This window comes from Rhinolophus sinicus, unplaced genomic scaffold, assembly GCF_057876585.1.
Source record: "Rhinolophus sinicus isolate RSI-liver-muscle unplaced genomic scaffold, RSI-T2T HiC_scaffold_19, whole genome shotgun sequence".
NCBI lineage: Eukaryota > Metazoa > Chordata > Mammalia > Chiroptera > Rhinolophidae > Rhinolophus > Rhinolophus sinicus.
In genome coordinates, this window is record NW_028290710.1 from 1,056,406 (window position 1) to 1,068,893 (window position 12,488).

At 68.8% G+C, this 12,488-nt stretch overlaps 6 pseudogenes; all 6 read right to left on the reverse strand.

The window, feature by feature from the left end:
• Positions 1-647: 647 nt before the first annotated feature.
• Positions 648-767, reverse strand: LOC148754457 (5S ribosomal RNA; annotated as a pseudogene).
• A 2,048-nt stretch (positions 768-2,815) lies between these two features.
• On the reverse strand, positions 2,816-2,935 carry LOC148754458 (5S ribosomal RNA; annotated as a pseudogene).
• Positions 2,936-4,374: 1,439 nt separating this feature from the next.
• Positions 4,375-4,494, reverse strand: LOC148754459 (5S ribosomal RNA; annotated as a pseudogene).
• A 2,320-nt stretch (positions 4,495-6,814) lies between these two features.
• LOC148754460 (5S ribosomal RNA) lies at positions 6,815-6,934 on the reverse strand (annotated as a pseudogene).
• Positions 6,935-8,984: 2,050 nt separating this feature from the next.
• LOC148754461 (5S ribosomal RNA) lies at positions 8,985-9,104 on the reverse strand (annotated as a pseudogene).
• A 1,439-nt stretch (positions 9,105-10,543) lies between these two features.
• On the reverse strand, positions 10,544-10,663 carry LOC148754462 (5S ribosomal RNA; annotated as a pseudogene).
• Between the last annotated feature and the right edge of the window lie 1,825 nt (positions 10,664-12,488).

The following is a 12,488-nucleotide window of genomic DNA, read 5'->3' on the forward strand; positions in this document are numbered from 1 at the left end:
CCGCCGTCCCCTGGTTTGTCCCGGCTCTTTGTGCCCTGTGTTTCAGGGACACCGTGGCCGGCGGGAAGGGAGGGCTCCTGGCTCTTGTGGGAGACGGGAGGGGCGCGCGGGGGTGTGGGGCGAGGTGCCTGCCAGCGGAGACAGAAGACTCCGGTGGGGCGGGGCGTGTGGGCGTCCCGTTTGCCCGAGGTCACGCCGATCGTGTGTGTCGGGACCCGAGGGCAGGCGCAGGGATGGGCGTGCCCTGGGCTCGGGGAGAGGTGCAAAGCACCGGCACGTCCTGGGATGGAGAGAGCCTGGTGGAGGCCTGCGCCGGCAGGCAGCCCTGGGCTTGGGCGTTGGGGGTTGCGGCGGCGGCAGGGTCGGGGAGCGAGAGGGAGCCCTGCGATGGCGGTGGCGGCGACCGAGAGGCGGCTGACTGCTGCAGGCTGAGGGCCTGCCTTGGCGAAGAGCACTAAGAAGAGGGAGTGGGGGGGAGCCCTGGCCGACAGGCCTGGTGTGCGGCCGGGGATGCGAGCTTGTAGTGCTGGGCGACTGACCCTCCTCTGGCCAGGGGGACCTTCGGCTGCCTGGGCGGCTGCAGAGGGGCAAGGTGCGGCAGGGGTTCGGAGGGAGCCACGCCGGGGCGGCGGCGCAAAAGGAGAGGCGAGCAAAAGCCTGCAGCTATTCCCAGGCGGTCTCCCATCCAAGTACTAACCAGGCCCCGCCCTGCTTAGCTCCCGAGATCAGAGGAGATCGGGCGCGTTCAGGGTGGTATGGCCCTAGACGCTGGGACCCGGCTCCCCGCGCCCCAAGAGCCTGCTCCCGGCCTGCCTCTGACCGCGCGCCGTGCTGCTGGGCCGCTAGGGTGGCGAGCACGTCTGCCTGAGCGGCTCCCGCCCGCTCCCCGCCTCCTCCGGACGCCGCTGGTGTGGGCGACGGGCTACTCCTGGCCCGCAGCGAGGCACCTTCGCGCCCCCCAGTGGCTCCACGGGCCTCTGTCACTTCCCTGACTGTGACATATGTCTGGGCGCCCTGGCATCCTGGGCCTCCCCAGGCCCCGAAGGGCTTTTACCCCGTCCCCCTACCCCAACCCCTCAAATCTCCCCCCAGCCACACAACCGCACACCCCCCTTGCTGCTGTGCTGTCCCCACCTCTCAGGGCCACCGAGGGGGTCGCAGGGTCCTCTCAGTCCCCTCCGGCCCTAGGGACGTGCAACCCAGGCCCTGGCCCTGACCGGACCCATCCACAGGCCCAAAGCCAGGGAGAGCCACCCGCGCCACCAGGGTGCAGCATCTCCAGTCTGCAGCCACCCTTCGTCACAAGCCTTCAGTCTGGGCCCTGGAACCCTCGTCAGCGACCGGAGCCCCGCCCGATGTCCGGTCCCTTCACTGGCTACACGTCACCTCTCCTGACCCAGGGAGGTGAGAGAGAGGATGAGAGAAGGCCAGAGACGGAGCAAGAGAGAGGCGGAGAGAGACAGACGGGGACTGTGGGGACAGACTCGCAGAGAGCACTCTCCAGGCTCTGGGCCTCGCGTGGAGGGGTGCTGCTTGGGGGCTGCATGGTCATCAGCTGTGACCGCTTGGCCATCAGCTGTTGCCAATTGGCCACTGGCCACCGGAGGAGCTGCGGTGGCCAAGCTAGGAAGCGCGGATGGTGGACTGCAAATTGCAGAGGGGCGCGGATTGCAGTGGGCCCGCTTGGCGGGTCGACGGGCGGTGTGTCGGTGGGTTGGCAGAGAAGCGGCCGACAGGTTGGGGATCGGGCGGCTCCGGCTTGCCGTGTCTCCGAGCCAGCCGCCCGTGAGACATAGTGCTATGAGCCCCCTATCCGTGGCTCTGTTGGTGTTCCCTCTTGGCCTCGCCATATCCTGCGTTCTTGTGCGGGCAGAGGGACTAGAGTCCCCGCAGGACAGGGACCGACAGAGAGAACGGGAGGAGGAGAAAGAGGGAGCGAGATCGAAATATACACCTATATGTACCTGTATGTACCTAGACATACAGAGAGACATGGACAGAGACAGAGAAAGAGGGGGCTGGCACGCGGGGAGAGAGCTCCTGAGCCAGAGCCAGAGCCCAACAGGCACGTCACAGAGCCAGAGAGACATGGGGTGGGGGAGGGGGGAGGGACGCACAAGCGGGCACACGGACTGGGACAGACGCACTGACGCTGCTTTGAAGTGGCAGCTTCTCAACCGAAGTGTGGTCATGCCCGTGGCTGGGCTCCACTAAGGAGGCAGTGCCCGGGCATTGAAAGTCACCCTTGAAGCCCCCGGGCCGGGCGGGAGGGCCAGTGGGCTCCGAGCCCCGCCCAGGAACCCCCCGCCCCGCGGGAGGAGAGTGGCAGCCCACAGGCACCCTGGTTGAGAGTGTTGTGTGCCTGCGTGCCTGCACTTCCCCTTGTGGTGGTCTCTCCTGGAGTCCGAGGGCGTGCGGTGTGTTGGGGTGCTGCTCCCTCAGTCCCCTGCTTTGTCCCGGCTCTTTGTACCCTGTGTGTTGGGGCCACTGCGGGAAGGGAGGGTTCCTGGCTCTTGTGGGCGATGGGAGGGGGCGCGCGGGGGTGTGGGGAGAGGTGCCTGCCGGCGGAGACACAGGCTCGGCTAACTGCTGCTGGCTGACTGCCTGCCTCGGCGAAGAGGACTAAGAAGAGGGTGTGGGGGTGAGCCCTGGCCGACGGGCCTGGTGTGCGGCCGGGGCTGCCAGCTTGTAGCGCCGGGTGGCTGACCGGCCTCTGGCCAGGGGGACCTTCGGCTGGATGGGCGGCTGCAGAGGGGCAAGGGGCGGCAGGGGTTCGGAGGGAGCCACGCAGGGGCGGCGGCGCAAAAGGAGAGGCGAGCAAAAGCCTACAGGTATTCCCAGGCGGTCTCCCATCCAAGCACTAACCAGGCCCCTCCCTGCTTAGCTCCCGAGATCAGAGGAGATCGGGCGCGTTCAGGGTGGTACGGCCATAGACGATGGGACTCGGCTCCCCGCGCCCCAAGAGCCTGCTCCCGGCCTGCCTCGTGAGCGCGCGCCATGCAGATGCGCGGCTCCGGTGGTGAGCATCGACCTGCTGGCCGGCTCTGCCAGCACCGCGTCCCCCTCCCAGTCCGGCTCCCCGCCTCTTCCGAATGCCCCAGGCGTGGGCGGCGGGCTACTCCTGGCCGGCAGCGAGGCCCCTTCGCGCCACCCGAGGCTCCATGGGACACTGCCACTTCCCTGATGGTGCCAGAATTCGTGGAACTCTGGCATCCTGGGACTCCCCGGACCCAGACCGCCATACACCCCGCCCCCCTACCGCCACCAGGTTTACCAACAACCGCACCCCCAAGGCTGGGGGAGGCCTGCACCAGCAGGCAACCCTGGGCTTGGGAGTTGTGGGAGGACCCCGCGGCGGCGGCTTGGGCGGCTGCGGAGGGGGGGGCGGCGGCGGCGGCGGCGGCGGCGGCGGCGGCGGCGGCGGCGGCGGGGGCGGAGGAGGCCGGGAGAGCAGAGGCGGGAGATTGAGGGAGTATGGCGATGGTGGCGGCGGCGGCGGCGGGGGCTGGGGCGGAGGCGGGGGAGATGGCGGTGCTGGAGGCGGGGAGAGCAGAGGAGGGAGATTGAGGGAGTGCGGCAATGGCGGCGGCGGGGGCGGGGGTGGGGAACAGGGCAGCACTGGCGGCGGGGATGGGGAGCGCGGTGCTGGCGGCCAAGGGGGAGAGAGCAGAGGAGGGAGTTTGAGGGAGTACGGCGATGGCGGCGGCGGGGGCGGGGGAGGGGGCGAGGGCAGCGCTGGCGGAGGGGGTGGGGAGCGCGGTGATCCTGGCGGCGGCGGCGGGAGAAGCGGGGGCTGATCGCGAGCAGCGTTGGCGGCGTCGGCGGCAGCGGCGCGGGAGGGTTGCGAGGTCGGTGATGGAGGCGGCGGCAGCGTTGGGGGCTGTGTCGGCGGGCGCTGGGCGCGGGGAGGGTTGGCGCCGGCGGCGGCGGCGGTAGCGGGGAAGAGGGCGGTGCTGGCGGCGGAGGAGGGGAGAGCAGAGGCGGGAGATTGAAGCAGTACAGCGATGGCGGTGGCGAGGGCGGGGGCAGGGGTGAGGGCAGCGCTGGAGGGGGGTGTGGGGAGCGCGGTGATGGCGGCGGATTTGGCGGTGGCGGCGGGGGCGAGGGCAGCGCTGTTGGCGGTGGCGGCGATCGAAGGTCGGCGAAGGGATCGAGATGACAGCCTCCGGGACTGAAGAGGACTGAGAAGAGGGTGTGCGGGGGAGCCCTGGCCGACGGGCCTGGTGTGCGGCCGGGGCTGCCAGCTTGTAGTGCCTGGCGGCTAACCCTCTGCTGGTCAGGGGGACCTTCGGCTGGCTGGGCGGCTGCAGAGAGGCAAGGGGCGGCAGGGGTTCGCAGGGAGCCACGCCGGGGCGGCGATGCAAAAGGAGAGGCGAGCAAAAGCCTGCAGCTATTCCCAGGCGGTCTCCCATCCAAGTACTAACCAGGCCCCTCCCTGCTTAGCTCCCGAGATCAGACGAGATCTGGCGCGTGCAGGGTGGTGTGGCCTTAGGCGCTGGGACCCGGCTCCCGGCACTCCAAGAGCCTGCTCCCGACCTGCTTCTGAGCGCACGCCATGCTGCTGGGCCGCTCGGGTGGCGAGCACGTCTGCCCGAGCGCCTCCCGCCAGCTCCCCGCCTCCTCCGGACGCCGCTGGTGTGGGCGACGGGCTACTCCTGGCCCGCAGCGAGGCCCCTTCGCGCCCCCCAGTGGCTCTAACGGGCCTCCGTCACTTCCCTGACTGTGACATATGTCTGGGCGCCCTGGCATCCTGGGCCTCCCCAGGCCCCGAAGGGCTTTTACCCCGCCCCCCTACCCCAACCCCTCTCATCTCCCCCCAGCCCCACAACCGCACACCCCCCTTGCTGCTGTGCTGTCCCCACCTCTCAGGGCCACCGAGGGGGTCGCAGGGTCCTCTCAGTCCCCTCCACCCTAGGGACGTGCAACCCAGGCCCTGGCCCTGGCCGGCCCCACCCACTGGCCCAAAGCCAGGGAGAGCCACCCGCCACCAGGGGGCAGCACCTCCAGTCCGCCGCCACCCTTCCTCACACAGCCTTCTTTCTGGGTTCTCGCCCCTCGTCAGCGACCGGCGTCCCGCCCGATCACTGTTCACTTCACTGGCTACACGTCACCTCTCCTGACCCAGGGAGGTGAGAGAGAGGATGAGAGAAGGCCAGAGACAGAGCAAGAGAGAGGCGGAGAGAGACCGACGGGGACTGTGGGGACAGACTCGCAGAGAGCACTTTCCAGGCTCTGGGCCTCGCGTGGAGGGGTGCTGCGTGGGGGCTGCATGGATATCAGCCGTGACCGCTTGGCCATCAGCTGTTGCCAGTTGGCCATTGGCCACCGGCAGAGCTGCGGTGGCCAAGCTAGGAAGCGCGGATTGTGGACTGCAAATTGCAGAGGGGCGCGGACTGCAGTTGGCCGGCTTGGTGGGTCGGTAAGTTGGCGGGTCTGTTGGTTGGCAGAGAATCGGCCGGCAGGCTGGGGATCGGGCGGCTCCGGCTTGCCGAGTCTCCAAGCCAGCCGCCCGTGAGACATGGTGCTATGAGCCCCCTATCCGTGGTCTGTTGGTGTTCCCTCTTGGCCTCGCCAAATCCTGCATTCTTGTGCGGGCAGAGGGGCTAGAGTCCCCGCAGGACAGGGACAGACAGACAGAACGGGAGGAGGAGTAAGAGGGAGCGAGATGGAAATATACACGTATATGTACATGTATGTATCTAGACATACAGAGAGACATGGACAGAGACAGAGAAAGAGGGGGCTGGCACGCGGGGAGAGAGCTCCTGAGCCAGAGCCAGGGCCCAACAGGCACCTCTCAGAGCCTGACAGATATGGGGTGGGGGAGGGTGGGAGGGACGCACAGGCGGGCACACGGAGTGTTACAGACGCACTGAGGCTGTGTTGAAGTGGCGGCTCCTCCACCGGAGTGTGGTCGTGCCCGGGGCTGGGCTCCTCTAAGGAGGCATTGCCCTGGCATTGGCAGTCAACATTGAAGCCTCCGGGGAGGCCCGCCAGGGTCTCCGGAGGGCCTGTGGTCTCTGAGCCCCGCCCAGGCACCCGCCCGCGGGAGGAGAGTGGCACCCCCAGGCACCCTGGTTGTGAGGGTTGTGTGCCTGCGTGCCTGCTCTGCCCTTGTGGTGGTCTCCCCTGGAGTCGATGTCGCGTGGTGTGTTGGGGTGCTGCTCCCGCCGTCCCCTGGTTTGTCCCGGCTCTTTGTGCCCTGTGTTTCAGGGACACCGTGGCCGGCGGGAAGGGAGGGCTCCTGGCTCTTGTGGGAGACGGGAGGGGCGCGCGGGGGTGTGGGGCGAGGTGCCTGCCAGCGGAGACAGAAGACTCCGGTGGGGCGGGGCGTGTGGGCGTCCCGTTTGCCCGAGGTCACGCCGATCGTGTGTGTCGGGACCCGAGGGCAGGCGCAGGGATGGGCGTGCCCTGGGCTCGGGGAGAGGTGCAAAGCACCGGCACGTCCTGGGATGGAGAGAGCCTGGTGGAGGCCTGCGCCGGCAGGCAGCCCTGGGCTTGGGCGTTGGGGGTTGCGGCGGCGGCAGGGTCGGGGAGCGAGAGGGAGCCCTGCGATGGCGGTGGCGGCGACCGAGAGGCGGCTGACTGCTGCAGGCTGAGGGCCTGCCTTGGCGAAGAGCACTAAGAAGAGGGAGTGGGGGGGAGCCCTGGCCGACAGGCCTGGTGTGCGGCCGGGGATGCGAGCTTGTAGTGCTGGGCGACTGACCCTCCTCTGGCCAGGGGGACCTTCGGCTGCCTGGGCGGCTGCAGAGGGGCAAGGTGCGGCAGGGGTTCGGAGGGAGCCACGCCGGGGCGGCGGCGCAAAAGGAGAGGCGAGCAAAAGCCTGCAGCTATTCCCAGGCGGTCTCCCATCCAAGTACTAACCAGGCCCCGCCCTGCTTAGCTCCCGAGATCAGAGGAGATCGGGCGCGTTCAGGGTGGTATGGCCCTAGACGCTGGGACCCGGCTCCCCGCGCCCCAAGAGCCTGCTCCCGGCCTGCCTCTGACCGCGCGCGCCGTGCTGCTGGGCCGCTAGGGTGGCGAGCACGTCTGCCTGAGCGGCTCCCGCCCGCTCCCCGCCTCCTCCGGACGCCGCTGGTGTGGGCGACGGGCTACTCCTGGCCCGCAGCGAGGCACCTTCGCGCCCCCCAGTGGCTCCACGGGCCTCTGTCACTTCCCTGACTGTGACATATGTCTGGGCGCCCTGGCATCCTGGGCCTCCCCAGGCCCCGAAGGGCTTTTACCCCGTCCCCCTACCCCAACCCCTCAAATCTCCCCCCAGCCACACAACCGCACACCCCCCTTGCTGCTGTGCTGTCCCCACCTCTCAGGGCCACCGAGGGGGTCGCAGGGTCCTCTCAGTCCCCTCCGGCCCTAGGGACGTGCAACCCAGGCCCTGGCCCTGACCGGACCCATCCACAGGCCCAAAGCCAGGGAGAGCCACCCGCGCCACCAGGGTGCAGCATCTCCAGTCTGCAGCCACCCTTCGTCACAAGCCTTCAGTCTGGGCCCTGGAACCCTCGTCAGCGACCGGAGCCCCGCCCGATGTCCGGTCCCTTCACTGGCTACACGTCACCTCTCCTGACCCAGGGAGGTGAGAGAGAGGATGAGAGAAGGCCAGAGACGGAGCAAGAGAGAGGCGGAGAGAGACAGACGGGGACTGTGGGGACAGACTCGCAGAGAGCACTCTCCAGGCTCTGGGCCTCGCGTGGAGGGGTGCTGCTTGGGGGCTGCATGGTCATCAGCTGTGACCGCTTGGCCATCAGCTGTTGCCAATTGGCCACTGGCCACCGGAGGAGCTGCGGTGGCCAAGCTAGGAAGCGCGGATGGTGGACTGCAAATTGCAGAGGGGCGCGGATTGCAGTGGGCCCGCTTGGCGGGTCGACGGGCGGTGTGTCGGTGGGTTGGCAGAGAAGCGGCCGACAGGTTGGGGATCGGGCGGCTCCGGCTTGCCGTGTCTCCGAGCCAGCCGCCCGTGAGACATAGTGCTATGAGCCCCCTATCCGTGGCTCTGTTGGTGTTCCCTCTTGGCCTCGCCATATCCTGCGTTCTTGTGCGGGCAGAGGGACTAGAGTCCCCGCAGGACAGGGACCGACAGAGAGAACGGGAGGAGGAGAAAGAGGGAGCGAGATCGAAATATACACCTATATGTACCTGTATGTACCTAGACATACAGAAAGACATGGACAGAGACAGAGAAAGAGGGGGCTGGCACGCGGGGAGAGAGCTCCTGAGCCAGAGCCAGAGCCCAACAGGCACGTCACAGAGCCAGAGAGACATGGGGTGGGGGAGGGGGGAGGGACGCACAAGCGGGCACACGGACTGGGACAGACGCACTGACGCTGCTTTGAAGTGGCAGCTTCTCAACCGAAGTGTGGTCATGCCCGTGGCTGGGCTCCACTAAGGAGGCAGTGCCCGGGCATTGAAAGTCACCCTTGAAGCCCCCGGGCCGGGCGGGAGGGCCAGTGGGCTCCGAGCCCCGCCCAGGAACCCCCCGCCCCGCGGGAGGAGAGTGGCAGCCCACAGGCACCCTGGTTGAGAGTGTTGTGTGCCTGCGTGCCTGCACTTCCCCTTGTGGTGGTCTCTCCTGGAGTCCGAGGGCGTGCGGTGTGTTGGGGTGCTGCTCCCTCAGTCCCCTGCTTTGTCCCGGCTCTTTGTACCCTGTGTGTTGGGGCCACTGCGGGAAGGGAGGGTTCCTGGCTCTTGTGGGCGATGGGAGGGGGCGCGCGGGGGTGTGGGGAGAGGTGCCTGCCGGCGGAGACACAGGCTCGGCTAACTGCTGCTGGCTGACTGCCTGCCTCGGCGAAGAGGACTAAGAAGAGGGTGTGGGGGTGAGCCCTGGCCGACGGGCCTGGTGTGCGGCCGGGGCTGCCAGCTTGTAGCGCCGGGTGGCTGACCGGCCTCTGGCCAGGGGGACCTTCGGCTGGATGGGCGGCTGCAGAGGGGCAAGGGGCGGCAGGGGTTCGGAGGGAGCCACGCAGGGGCGGCGGCGCAAAAGGAGAGGCGAGCAAAAGCCTACAGGTATTCCCAGGCGGTCTCCCATCCAAGCACTAACCAGGCCCCTCCCTGCTTAGCTCCCGAGATCAGAGGAGATCGGGCGCGTTCAGGGTGGTACGGCCATAGACGATGGGACTCGGCTCCCCGCGCCCCAAGAGCCTGCTCCCGGCCTGCCTCGTGAGCGCGCGCCATGCAGATGCGCGGCTCCGGTGGTGAGCATCGACCTGCTGGCCGGCTCTGCCAGCACCGCGTCCCCCTCCCAGTCCGGCTCCCCGCCTCTTCCGAATGCCCCAGGCGTGGGCGGCGGGCTACTCCTGGCCGGCAGCGAGGCCCCTTCGCGCCACCCGAGGCTCCATGGGACACTGCCACTTCCCTGATGGTGCCAGAATTCGTGGAACTCTGGCATCCTGGGACTCCCCGGACCCAGACCGCCATACACCCCGCCCCCCTACCGCCACCAGGTTTACCAACAACCGCACCCCCAAGGCTGGGGGAGGCCTGCACCAGCAGGCAACCCTGGGCTTGGGAGTTGTGGGAGGACCCCGCGGCGGCGGCTTGGGCGGCTGCGGAGGGGGGGGCGGCGGCGGCGGCGGCGGCGGCGGCGGCGGCGGCGGCGGCGGCGGGGGCGGAGGAGGCCGGGAGAGCAGAGGCGGGAGATTGAGGGAGTATGGCGATGGTGGCGGCGGCGGCGGCGGGGGCTGGGGCGGAGGCGGGGGAGATGGCGGTGCTGGAGGCGGGGAGAGCAGAGGAGGGAGATTGAGGGAGTGCGGCAATGGCGGCGGCGGGGGCGGGGGTGGGGAACAGGGCAGCACTGGCGGCGGGGATGGGGAGCGCGGTGCTGGCGGCCAAGGGGGAGAGAGCAGAGGAGGGAGTTTGAGGGAGTACGGCGATGGCGGCGGCGGGGGCGGGGGAGGGGGCGAGGGCAGCGCTGGCGGAGGGGGTGGGGAGCGCGGTGATCCTGGCGGCGGCGGCGGGAGAAGCGGGGGCTGATCGCGAGCAGCGTTGGCGGCGTCGGCGGCAGCGGCGCGGGAGGGTTGCGAGGTCGGTGATGGAGGCGGCGGCAGCGTTGGGGGCTGTGTCGGCGGGCGCTGGGCGCGGGGAGGGTTGGCGCCGGCGGCGGCGGCGGTAGCGGGGAAGAGGGCGGTGCTGGCGGCGGAGGAGGGGAGAGCAGAGGCGGGAGATTGAAGCAGTACAGCGATGGCGGTGGCGAGGGCGGGGGCAGGGGTGAGGGCAGCGCTGGAGGGGGGTGTGGGGAGCGCGGTGATGGCGGCGGATTTGGCGGTGGCGGCGGGGGCGAGGGCAGCGCTGTTGGCGGTGGCGGCGATCGAAGGTCGGCGAAGGGATCGAGATGACAGCCTCCGGGACTGAAGAGGACTGAGAAGAGGGTGTGCGGGGGAGCCCTGGCCGACGGGCCTGGTGTGCGGCCGGGGCTGCCAGCTTGTAGTGCCTGGCGGCTAACCCTCTGCTGGTCAGGGGGACCTTCGGCTGGCTGGGCGGCTGCAGAGAGGCAAGGGGCGGCAGGGGTTCGCAGGGAGCCACGCCGGGGCGGCGATGCAAAAGGAGAGGCGAGCAAAAGCCTGCAGCTATTCCCAGGCGGTCTCCCATCCAAGTACTAACCAGGCCCCTCCCTGCTTAGCTCCCGAGATCAGACGAGATCTGGCGCGTGCAGGGTGGTGTGGCCTTAGGCGCTGGGACCCGGCTCCCGGCACTCCAAGAGCCTGCTCCCGACCTGCTTCTGAGCGCACGCCATGCTGCTGGGCCGCTCGGGTGGCGAGCACGTCTGCCCGAGCGCCTCCCGCCAGCTCCCCGCCTCCTCCGGACGCCGCTGGTGTGGGCGACGGGCTACTCCTGGCCCGCAGCGAGGCCCCTTCGCGCCCCCCAGTGGCTCTAACGGGCCTCCGTCACTTCCCTGACTGTGACATATGTCTGGGCGCCCTGGCATCCTGGGCCTCCCCAGGCCCCGAAGGGCTTTTACCCCGCCCCCCTACCCCAACCCCTCTCATCTCCCCCCAGCCCCACAACCGCACACCCCCCTTGCTGCTGTGCTGTCCCCACCTCTCAGGGCCACCGAGGGGGTCGCAGGGTCCTCTCAGTCCCCTCCACCCTAGGGACGTGCAACCCAGGCCCTGGCCCTGGCCGGCCCCACCCACTGGCCCAAAGCCAGGGAGAGCCACCCGCCACCAGGGGGCAGCACCTCCAGTCCGCCGCCACCCTTCCTCACACAGCCTTCTTTCTGGGTTCTCGCCCCTCGTCAGCGACCGGCGTCCCGCCCGATCACTGTTCACTTCACTGGCTACACGTCACCTCTCCTGACCCAGGGAGGTGAGAGAGAGGATGAGAGAAGGCCAGAGACAGAGCAAGAGAGAGGCGGAGAGAGACCGACGGGGACTGTGGGGACAGACTCGCAGAGAGCACTTTCCAGGCTCTGGGCCTCGCGTGGAGGGGTGCTGCGTGGGGGCTGCATGGATATCAGCCGTGACCGCTTGGCCATCAGCTGTTGCCAGTTGGCCATTGGCCACCGGCAGAGCTGCGGTGGCCAAGCTAGGAAGCGCGGATTGTGGACTGCAAATTGCAGAGGGGCGCGGACTGCAGTTGGCCGGCTTGGTGGGTCGGTAAGTTGGCGGGTCTGTTGGTTGGCAGAGAATCGGCCGGCAGGCTGGGGATCGGGCGGCTCCGGCTTGCCGAGTCTCCAAGCCAGCCGCCCGTGAGACATGGTGCTATGAGCCCCCTATCCGTGGTCTGTTGGTGTTCCCTCTTGGCCTCGCCAAATCCTGCATTCTTGTGCGGGCAGAGGGGCTAGAGTCCCCGCAGGACAGGGACAGACAGACAGAACGGGAGGAGGAGTAAGAGGGAGCGAGATGGAAATATACACGTATATGTACATGTATGTATCTAGACATACAGAGAGACATGGACAGAGACAGAGAAAGAGGGGGCTGGCACGCGGGGAGAGAGCTCCTGAGCCAGAGCCAGGGCCCAACAGGCACCTCTCAGAGCCTGACAGATATGGGGTGGGGGAGGGTGGGAGGGACGCACAGGCGGGCACACGGAGTGTTACAGACGCACTGAGGCTGTGTTGAAGTGGCGGCTCCTCCACCGGAGTGTGGTCGTGCCCGGGGCTGGGCTCCTCTAAGGAGGCATTGCCCTGGCATTGGCAGTCAACATTGAAGCCTCCGGGGAGGCCCGCCAGGGTCTCCGGAGGGCCTGTGGTCTCTGAGCCCCGCCCAGGCACCCGCCCGCGGGAGGAGAGTGGCACCCCCAGGCACCCTGGTTGTGAGGGTTGTGTGCCTGCGTGCCTGCTCTGCCCTTGTGGTGGTCTCCCCTGGAGTCGATGTCGCGTGGTGTGTTGGGGTGCTGCTCCCGCCGTCCCCTGGTTTGTCCCGGCTCTTTGTGCCCTGTGTTTCAGGGACACCGTGGCCGGCGGGAAGGGAGGGCTCCTGGCTCTTGTGGGAGACGGGAGGGGCGCGCGGGGGTGTGGGGCGAGGTGCCTGCCAGCGGAGACAGAAGACTCC